Here is an 11,755-nt window from a genome sequence, read left to right as displayed (position 1 = left end):
GGTTCCTATCGTGATTTTGGTTGCATAAGAAAAATTAGCTAAAAGTAGAATAATTTCGAAAGGGGTAATTATCGAGTTAAAATCAATGGAAACATCACTCATTGTCTACAAGGTGGACACATAATTAAGGACTTTTCCCAGCCAGATAATAGCCTCTACAAGTGATACGGACATATCCAACAACCAATCGTAATGTTATTTAAAAATAATAATAAAATTTATTAATAATAAAATTTATTACTTTGGTACTGTTTAATACCATATTGGTTTTTCTTTTTTTCTTTTTTTTTGTCTTAATCATGTGTAATTGGTAAACTTCAAATGTTTGTTGATGATCGTTGAAATTTAATAGATATTTCAAATAAAAAAAATTAAATGAAAAAAAGGAAAAAAATACAAAAAAATCAAATTCAAAATCATCTGGTATTTGTATTTTTTCTTTTTTCGAATTGTAGTTAATTATGATATCTAATAAATATTAATTAATATTTAAAATAAATAAACTGCACACAAATGAGTAATAAAAATCAAAGTGTTATTAATAAAAGGTGATTTCGATGCTAACGCATATTGTGGTTTGTAAACATGAAATGCTATTGTTGGATAAGGAATAATTTATCCTTGTAGACTGTTTTAAATAAGTCAAATAGTAAAATTTAAGAAGTTTGTGCACAGGATAAAATTCATATTCATATTCAACAAAGAAAGAAGAAAATTAGAATTTTTTTTTTTTTTTACTCCCTCTCTCTCTCTCTCTCTCTCTCTCTCTCTGTGATAAAAATAATTTTTTAATTAAGTCGGTAGCGTCTCATTCCTTCTGGGAATCTTCTGGCTTTGTATGTCAGAAAGGACCTGCAAAGTTCCTTATAAAAAATCAAGCTTTTATTTTTAATGAACAAAAGTTTACGCACCTCACGCGTACAATACACTGGGAAATGTGCTTATGTTCCCCATTGGACGACGATGCCAGTGTTTCCAAACTTTCAAAATATTTATACCGATTGAAAGCTCACCTCGTGCCTAAATAATGTATATATTATTATTTTAGCTTTTTAATTTTGTAATAAAATGTCTTTGAAAATGGGTGCATAATAACATGCACAAGACCCTGTATCTACGAAATGCAACCATGCGCAGTGTATTGGGTTGGCTGGAAATGTCAAAAGAAAAATTATTTCTTTCTAGAACAAAATCGGATATACATGATTTCAAAAAAATGTCTTTGTCATCATTAAAATGTTAATCAACATTGACTTATGGTTATCCCTTACCTTGCAAACCATATTATTATTGATTTATATAGAAGAAACCATCACAGCAAAGTCGCGGGCTCAAAGTTCTTTAATGTCTTTGACAATTCTTATTACCTCGGTAGAATATTATTAAAACACGATCATCCAGTGATTGACCGACTTGTCCAATATCTTAGTACTCGAAAAAAAAAAACAAAAAACATTTTTATAATTTACTCATCACAATATTTAATTCTAACATTTTGTATTTTGATTGTTTCCAAATAACATATATATTTATTTCAAAGCAATAATATTTCTAAAAAATTATATATATGAAGATAAAGAAGATTGAAGGTTGAATTAAGATGGTGGATAGATTTTACGACCAACATTTTCCCTAATAAAGCAATAACCCCAAAATAAAATAAAATAAAAAAACCAGAAGTAGAACATATAATATAATAAAACATCTTAACATTTAAATTAAAGTTCAACTTTCAATAAATTATTAAGTAATCAAAAGTGGGCTAACACGTGTATCATACTCGTTGCAGCTCTTTGGTCATCGAACACCACGACTAGCTTGCCGACAGATTTTGAGCTATGATCCAACGGCCGTACTTGAGCTCAAGTCACATCGCAACTGTTTAATAGGATTTAACGAGAGGATAAGGATGGCCCACCTCATAAAACTTCTCCAACGTTACGATGTTTATCTAATCAGGACGTGCCACGATTCATGCTTTTTTAATTGATTATCTGTCACCATACTCTGGTTTTTTTCTGAGTTGTATCTGTCATTTTCACCAATTTTGATTTGCTACAATACAAGACCTATCAAATCGGAAAAGAAAAAAAAAACAAAAAAAAAAAAACAGTAACAAAAACTACGAAAAATCTTCATATTAGGGGGGGGGGGGGGGGGAAGTCCTAGTTTTTGAATAGTATTGAAATTTTTTGGTTAAATAATATTTTAGAATCGGAGTATATATACAACCATTCAATTTCAAGGTCAGCTTCGAGTTTTTTTGAATAAATATATTTAGTAAAATTGATTCAATTAATAAACTATTTATTTTTACAACTGAATAATCATAAATAATAAAATAATAATAAATATGTTCTAGAAAAAGAAAAAGGAAAAATCCATTTGATGATGGACTTGGTTCACTTTATGTACGGTGCGTTACCTAATGCTTATTATTACTAATTGAGAAAAAAAAAAAAATTCACGTTGGTAAATAATTGAGAAAAACATCATTGCCTATTTGCTTTTGGTCCATTTTTATTAATAATAATGCAGGCATTATGAAATCAAAGGCCGAACCCAGAAAAATCATTAACTAAATCTGAATGCCACTTTCATATATTAATTATATTCACAAACATAAAATGACAAGTCAGTCTTGCCCCTCTCTGCTTGCTCTTGGGCAAGCTAGCTTTTGAAAATCCGTGGTGGTGGGCGTGTTTTGAGCATTTTATGTGTTAACCTATTGGGAAATTTGGCCCATTTTCCTCTATAGAAACCCCACGTATGAGATGTGGAGAACTTGGCCCATTATCCATGATAGATACCCAACACATGAATGTGGGGAATTTGGCCCACACCCACCCAAAATGAGCCTGCACGATAGATTCCCTAGCACTTGAGATGATTTGTATTCCAATCAAAACCCATGATAAAAACCCACTGTTGATTTAAACCCCTCACCGTCAAAGGCTTTTCGTATATATTCCCATGCAATAAAAAAAACAAACAAAATTGCAATCTCAAGCAAATGATCGTGAATTGAACGCACACCACCAGTATCCTCAAAACCTCGGCGAACACTTGAACAAAATTCCAATGCACGAGCTACTTAAACGAAATACTAAAGCATCCAACATTTTCAAAGTTATTGAAAACTCACTCGGTATTTGCGAGTACGAGTAAAGAATTCGGTAAGTGGTCTACAATTATGTGTGTTTTGAAAAAATTCCTGAAAAAGACTTCCATTGAAAATCTCAAATCCCTTCGGTAAAATGTAGTTGTTCATAGAAATTATCGAATATGTCATTGAAAATTAGGATATGTCTGTTGGCAATTTTTCCACATACTGAAATTTTTTTTCAAAAAAGTATATGGAAAATTACAAATAGCTCGTATCGTGTTTCTCGATGATGCATTGGTAATTTATTAATCTTGGGTTTTTTTTTTTTGTTTTGTTTTTTTTTTTAAATTTATATTTTCTTTGGATTATTTCCTTAAGTTCTAATTGGATGTATTAATGCAACTTTAATGGTGCATACACAGCATAAATAATGATAATATCATGGAGTATAAACAAAACAAGCATACATACATATAGATACATACACACAGAAATTAAAAAGGAAATTACTAAATATGTCATCTGATTATGGGCTTTGGTAATTTTTTTTAAAGAGTATTATTAAAAAAAATTTACGACGAAACTTATTGTGATTCTCAATTATGTGCTGGTAATTTATTATTTTTTGGTTATTATGAAGTTTTTTCTTTATTTTTCCTATGGTTTTTCATTTTTTATTTAATTTTTTTACTATATATATATTGTTTTTTTTTTTTCCTTTAGTCTAGGCAAAATTTTTCAAGGGATAAGAGTTGGATAAGAATAAATTTGAAGATTACTCGTAAGTTTTTCTGTTTATAAGTAACCCAATTAATTAAGACTCGCGTGGGAGTTTAGTGGTTAGCACACCACAGCCCGCCCAGTGTAAGCTGGGTTCAAGTCTGGGGGGAGGGAATGCGAGGGGGCATAGCAAAAAAGTAACCCAATCAATTGGAGTAGATTTAGTTAAATAAAAATATGCTAAATATTCTAAATTGAAGAGAGACCAAGACATTCTCAACAAAATATATTATAGATGAAGCAAATGTTGCAATCAAATCAATCAGGAATAAAAACAATCTTCTGTTAATATTACAAAATGTTGTCCAAAGCTTTTAACATTGATCTGTACAATGAAAACATATCATAAACGAGTAGATCAGAAAACATAAAAGGGGACTGTTTGTTGTGGCTTTCACTGACTCGATGAAATTGGAGCCTATCCCCTCGTTACCTTCCAAGGTCTAGAATAGCATTTTGGCCTCATCAGAGACATTGCTTTTGCAGGATGATCCTCCTAATACTTTTCCTGCAAAAAAATACTTAAAGCTAATTATTTTATATGATTATAGGGCCTAGAATGTCGCTATACTAGTAAAATCTTATGAAACTTTGGACAACCACATTTGTTAAAACTAGGCAGACAAGTATGTTAAATAAATTAATATTTGTGGACTTAGCATAATTAATATCTCACTTATAGGGTCTATTTATGCCATTAATGAGATTGGTTTATTTTATTATTTTGTAGGAGCACCCTTGGTCACATATTCTCTAGAAGATTCCAGTTGGTCCATTGGATTAGAAGACCGACTCTCTTTATAAACCCATTGATTTATCCATATTTTTTTATAGTATTATTATATTATTAAATTATTATTATTTTGTGTGTGTTAAAATTAATGGATAAATCTGATTCGCAGAGACTACAAAAGGTCTAGGACAAACAAACAGATGCCATACGGTATTTTGATATTAGGGTTTTCAGAGATCTGAGAGTGATTTGAGAGTAGTGTGTCCATAGACACTACTTTAAATTATTTTTTATTTTGCAGGATTAAATCTGGATGCGTTTGGAGATTAGTAATTTATGATTAATAAAATTTATTATGTATACTTAGAGCCGTAAAATCTAACCATTGATATCAGAACATATGGTTAATATGCATAATAAATTATTTTGGAAATTTGTCGTTATATTGATATGCGGCCATTGAACTTTGATTGTGTATATTGATGACATGATATTTATTTTATAATTATTCTCTCGTCCTTGTGAATCTTCTATTACATGCTTGTTTCCTGAAATCCAATATGTTATATTCATCTGTGTTTGCGGCTATTGATTGTCTGCAGGTCCAAATTTTAATTTTGAATTTTATTGATTAATTTCTTTTCTCTTGTGCAATATCGGGTTTATATTGAGTTTGTGCAAATTATGTGAATTTTTTGTTTTAGTTCGAATTAAGATATGGGCATAGTGAAAAATAGGTTGTCGTTATGAATTGTATTCTCTAACATCTTTAATTGGATTGAAACCCTATTGAAATTAAAAAAAATAAAAATAAAAATTGAGAAACCCGGTTTTGGCTGAAAGAATAAGTTTCTTGGGCATTGATTTTGGTTACTAAAACATTCAAATTGATTTGGGGAGAGAGTTTCCCAAGAAGAAACGAATCAAACGGCACAAATATATTCTTGAGTTTGGGTGTTTGTTTTAAGCTCTCCTCTAGCCAAATTGATCATTTAAAATTGTTGCCCACACCAAAAGGAGAAGAATGGTGCTGGTATTGTAGAAAATGGTGGTCGGAATTGCACTTTATAGTCGGGTTTGTCAACCGGGTCATGTGACTCGTTAATAGGAAACCGGGTCGTCCCCGACCCGGCTGAGGGAAGAAGACGCTGATGTCAACAGCCGAAAAATTAAAAAATAAAAAACTTTTTTTTTGTTTTATTTATTTATTTATTTGTTGTTTATTTATATGGTTATTTATTTGTTTATTTATTCCATTCCAATTTTCTTGAATTATATTTACATATCTATGTTTGGTAAATTGGATTGTATTAGTTTTCCGTAAAGAGGCTTTGTGCCTAATCGGTATAATAGTGTGAAATTTTACGTATTCACCTGTCGTGAGACTTATTTTGTCTGCATTATGTGTACCAATGTAATGTATGTTGGCATAGTGGATGAGATTTTTAAATTTACCTATTTCATGAAATTACCAATATGTTATTTTCTCCCACTTATTAACCAGGGTTTATATGGATAACTAGGCTACTCTGTCGGTGGTTTTAGTTGCTTTGTATGACGTTGAAATGGCAGTGGAAGTTGAGTAAATGCCATGAATCGCAGGTTCTAATTTACCCTTTCCGTGATTTAGTTCAATGCATTTGATTATGGTTATTTTGTTGATTGTCCCTCGCTCATGAAAGGGTATCTTTAGTGCTACAAAGACCCTAGCGATATTATATATTTTTGATATGATTATGGGGTTGGGAAGATAGCATTTGCATAGTCCTTTGTGATGTAGTGCATTTCTGTTATTTGCTATTTCACAGCTGGGAGCACCCCTAATATTCTGCTTATGAATATCATGATAAAATTAAAACAAACTAATATAAAAGTGGTGAAAGTTTCTAATAATATTTGACTTCGAAAAAATAGACCACTGAAGATACCATATATTTATAATACTGTCGAGTTAAATGTTGTATTAGAACCTCAAGCACTTGTACGAGTGTTAAGTGATGGTCGTGAAAAATCACTTGTATAATTTTATATTTTATGTATTATATTTTATGAATACTGTTCTTAAGCCGTTTGATACTAGTAGAAAATTTATCAATTTGATAAATTAAGAAACACCACTATTTGGATTTATTAAATTCTATTGTGTATGATGGAGTTAGTGTTGTGAATGAGATTATTTTAAAACTTTTCTCTTATTTTATCATTCTCATGGACTTTGATAAAGATTTTGGTAAGGAATATCAATTGTTGGAATTAATGGCTTAATAGGAGATGGTAGAGAATTGTAAGTCGCTTGAGACTTTATGGCATCCTATGGTATTTTATGGTAATTTGGTTTATAAGTTGCTGTTTGTATTAATTTCCTTATTTTGTTCTTGCTACTCCTATAGTTATATTTGTATGTGCTAGAATTTTGTAGTAATTCTTTATATTATAGTATAATCTCTATATTTTGTATATCACTGGCTTTGAGAGACTATATATATTTCATTATCTATATTGATAATTTTCTTTTATTATGTATATATTAAGATTATTTATGTTGTGGGTGTGTTCTTGTAAATATTTAAGTAGTCCTGGTTATGTGTACTATGAAATAAACTATTTTTGGTTTTGAGTTCAGCGTACCACTACTTTGATTCAGTGGAGTTTTGTGAGCTGATTATAATGGCTATATATATGGATGCTTAAATATTTAACACCGGTAATTTATTTATTTATCATGGTAGTAGAAGCTTCATTGATTGTAAAGGCAGGGTATATGGTGTGTTTTGAAATTATGATACATGTTTTTGGGTGCACTTTTATTATAAGGCCTATAATATTGTTATGTGGTAATTTTGCAAATGTATCATTTTGATGAGAGTCTCATTTTGTTGTGTACATGCCTGCTACAACATGGTGGCAGACCCACTAACAGAGGCTAGCCTATAAACTTGTTTGAGAAGCATATGTCTTTGTATGAGTGTGTAGCAGTTGAGACTGCTATAGCTCAGTGGGAGTTTTGTAATCTGCAATAATATCCATATTGTATGTAATATATGATTGAATATTGCCTTGTGAGTAGTACATGTATGTATGTGGATCTTTATAATATAATATTTATTACACATATTGTTGCTCCTTACGCTAACAGGCCTATTGAGACTTTTAGTCCATGTATATGTATATGTTGATCCACAGGTGCCATGGTGAGTCCTTACTACCTGGTTTGGGTATATTGTTGTATCCTGTCAATACACAATATGCTCGAATGAAATGGTATTATGTGTTGGAGGATTGCACATGGTTATGTAAATCTTTACTACCTAAACTAAGTTTATGGCATGCAAAGTGCTCAGCTGAAATGATATTATGTTTTGAGAGATTTACTGAGAGAATCTCTACTGCCTAGTCTAATATATTGTTGTGTCCTGTCGGCATGCTATATATTTAGATGAAATGGCGTTATGGTTCAGGAGATTGTAAGTGAGTTTGGATTATATATATATATATATATATATATATATATATATATATATATATATATATATATAATGATTATGCAGTCCAAGTGGGAGAATGTTAGATAAATTAATATTTGTGAACTTACTATAATTAATAACTCACTTACAGGGTATATTTATGCCATTAATAAGACTGACTTATTTTATTATTTTGTAGTAGGCCCCTTGGTCACACATACTTTATAAGACTCCGGTTGGTCCATTGGATTGGAGGACCGACTTACCCATATTTTTTCTAGTATTATTATATTATTAAATTATTATTATTTTGTGTGTGTTAAAATTAATGAGTAAGTCTGACTTGCAGAGACTATAAAAGGTCTAGGGCAAACAAATAGATGCCATATAGTATTTTGAGATTATGATTTTTAGAGATCTGAGAATGGTTTGAGAGTAGTGTGTCCATAGACACTACTTTACATTGTTTTCTATTTTACAGAATTAAAAATTTTACTTATTAATGGCTGCATTGAGAAGTTAATAATTTATAATTTATGAAATTTATTATATATATTTAGATCCACAAAATCTAACAGAGTATATATATATATTATGCTATTCCACTCAAAATAAAATTTAAAAGAGTTACCAAATTTTCTAGGAAAATTTCCTCAAACAATAATCAAAAGAATACGCACAATTGGAGATGATAAAAGGTCCCACTGATAACTCAATAATATATTAGAATCATTAGCCACTAGGCAAATTGAAAATTTAAGTAACAACACTTTCTTGGCATCGACAGTTTAGTTCGATAATAGAACTGCAGTTGCATGCTTTTCCACAATCAACTAAACTCCATGTCCCTCCCCCCCCCAACAAAAAAAAAAAAAAAAAGGGGTATTTATTTCTTAATATTCCAGACCCAAAAGCATAAATAGGTTGATAAGTGACAAAAAGAAAGCCCATGCTTTTGAACAGGAGAAATAAAATGAGAAATTGTTTACCTACACTTCTGTAAAAAGAATAGAAGAAAACCTCACCAATTGGAAAAAGGATGAAAATGGGGCAGTACCAGAGCTTCAAGATTCTAATAGTCCTAGCTGGATTATGTCGTTGCTACTTCAGTGGTTGACAATAGAATTGGGGAAAAAATTTCAATGGATTCAAAGGTTTTCGGTTGAGAGGAAGAAAAAAACTTTTCAGAACATTGTTTTGTTTTTTAAATTTTATTTAATTAAGGGGTATTATGAGTAGAACAAAAAATATTAGAGATAGTGGGCATTTAACATTTACACCCTATTTGGGTGGGAATACACACCATTCTATTCTTACCCTTGAGGATGAAATTGGCTAGCCCAACAAAAATAGTCGATCCAACCATTCTGCATTTTTATAAAGGTGCTACTAGTTACATTACTATTTTTGCTTCTTCCATTGCATTTTATGTACTTATCTTTAAATACAATTCTCCATTAAATGTTTAGTAGATTCTAGTTGAACAATGTTACGCACATTCTACGAATGATATCTATTGAATAATATTAAATTGTTCAACTAACTATTATGAAACATATTTTTTTATGAAAAAACTAAATAAATTCTTATATTAAAAAAATATTTGATCTATATAAGTATAATTTATTCATAAATTTTATAAAATTGTTTTAAATATTATTAAATTTGATGGAGAAAGTTTAATCAACAAAATATTAAACCTTAACCATATTTTGTTAATCAAACATTCTCCACCAGATATAATTAAATTTAAAACATTTTAATAAAATTTATGAATAAATTATACTCTACTAGGATAGATTAATATTTTTGTTTCTAGTATATAAAGTTTAAATTTTTAATAAAAAAAATATATATTTAGTTATAATTAGTTGAACGATTCAATATTGTTCGGATGATACGATCCTAAATAATTTAATGAAACTCAACCGGAGTCTATTAAACATTTAACAAATAAGAGTATTTTACGAAAACTACAAAAAATGCAGTGGGAAAAACAAAAATGGTTGTACAATAGCAACACCCTTCTTAAAAAATTAGGATCCATTTGGAGGTAACAATAGCTTGATTGTTACTCTATTTATAATCACCAAATAGGAAAATCACTAAAAATTGATTTAACATTCTTTTGCCAAACATTATAGAAAATGCTTTTATATTTTAAGGCATTTTATAATCATTCCCAACCAAGCATTTTAATAATTATATATATTTATATATATATATATATATATATATATATATTTTATAAATTAGGGAAGGGTGATTTTATCAACAGATTGAAAGTTATTATCATCCAGATTGTTCTTAAAAAGACATGAATGAAGTGCTTCAAAGACGCTATTTTTGCAATCGATGAAAGGTTGGTTTGATATGAGATTTACTTACCTAAATTGAGAACCACAAAAAAAAAATAAATAAATAAAACAAAATCATTTGGCGTAAGGCCATTTGATTATAACAGGCAATACCATGATCCAGATTGGGCCAATACTTATACCAATTGGTAATGGTGGGATTGAGAAAAGTATACGATTGGGAGACGGGCCACATTGGGAGCCTATTCCAATCTGAAAATGAATCAGGCTAGCTAGCACTTTGGAGCAATTAGGAACAGTAGACTTATGTGTTATTGATGAATGCTTGTATATATATAGATTGATGGTAATTACATCGCATATATTTAGCATACATGTTGGATCCCACCCGTAAAGATTTAATACTTTGTGTGAATATAAAAGGATATTAGGTCCCGTGATGCATGTGAGTACGTGACAACATTGTACCTCCCATCGAACATATAATATAAATGCACCAATTTTATTAACCATTCATTAATTTTAGTTAATAACATGATTTCCTAATGTCAGGCTTATAATTTGTCTAATGGGATGCGGCAATTTCTAACTCCCAGATTAAAGCCATTGCCATATATCAAAGATACAGAAGCAAACCAGTTCAAGGAAGGGATATAAATGGAAGTAGTGCAAAATTAATTAAGGGGGTTTTAATTTTAAACTAATGTTGAAAGTGGATTAATAGAAAGGAAGAGTGGAAGTTACGGAGAGATGCATAGCCAATGTCTTTAACTCAAAGGGTTGTAGGCTCCAATTCTCCATTTTATTTAAGTACTTTTTCTTTAATTTTTAAACACACGAGAAGAGAGAGAGAGAGAGAGAGAGAGTCCTAAAGGAATAGAAACTAAACTACAACGTGGAAGTGGGCGCATTAAGGGCAGGGAACTGTGGTTTTATTAATTGCGTGTAAATTATTCATTGGTGGTCCTAGCTAGCCTCTTCTTTATTGAGTTACTTTCAGTGATGAAGTCTAAATTCATGGATGGCCAAAAACCTTTTGCATTCATTGCATTAGCAAAATATCATATAACGGTTTTCACAGCTTTCACTTTTTGCTGACATCTTCCGCATTCATACTAATATTACTGCAAATGTATTACTCAAAGGCCCCAGCAAAAAATCTTCTATATTTTAAATACTTTTCTTAATTATTTGTGTATAGTAGGATCATTTATTGGCCTAGTTTAATTATTTTAATTAGGTTTAGGCGGTCGTTATATATATATATATATATATACATGGAGAGGGAGAAGTTCTTCCTGGTATGGTTTAGTTTTGAGCTTATTTTAGTTTAGTCTGTATTTACTACATGCAT

Source organism: Ziziphus jujuba, chromosome 1, assembly GCF_031755915.1.
Source record: "Ziziphus jujuba cultivar Dongzao chromosome 1, ASM3175591v1".
NCBI classification, from domain to species: Eukaryota; Viridiplantae; Streptophyta; class Magnoliopsida; order Rosales; family Rhamnaceae; genus Ziziphus; species Ziziphus jujuba.
Note: the sequence above shows the minus strand (reverse complement) of the source record.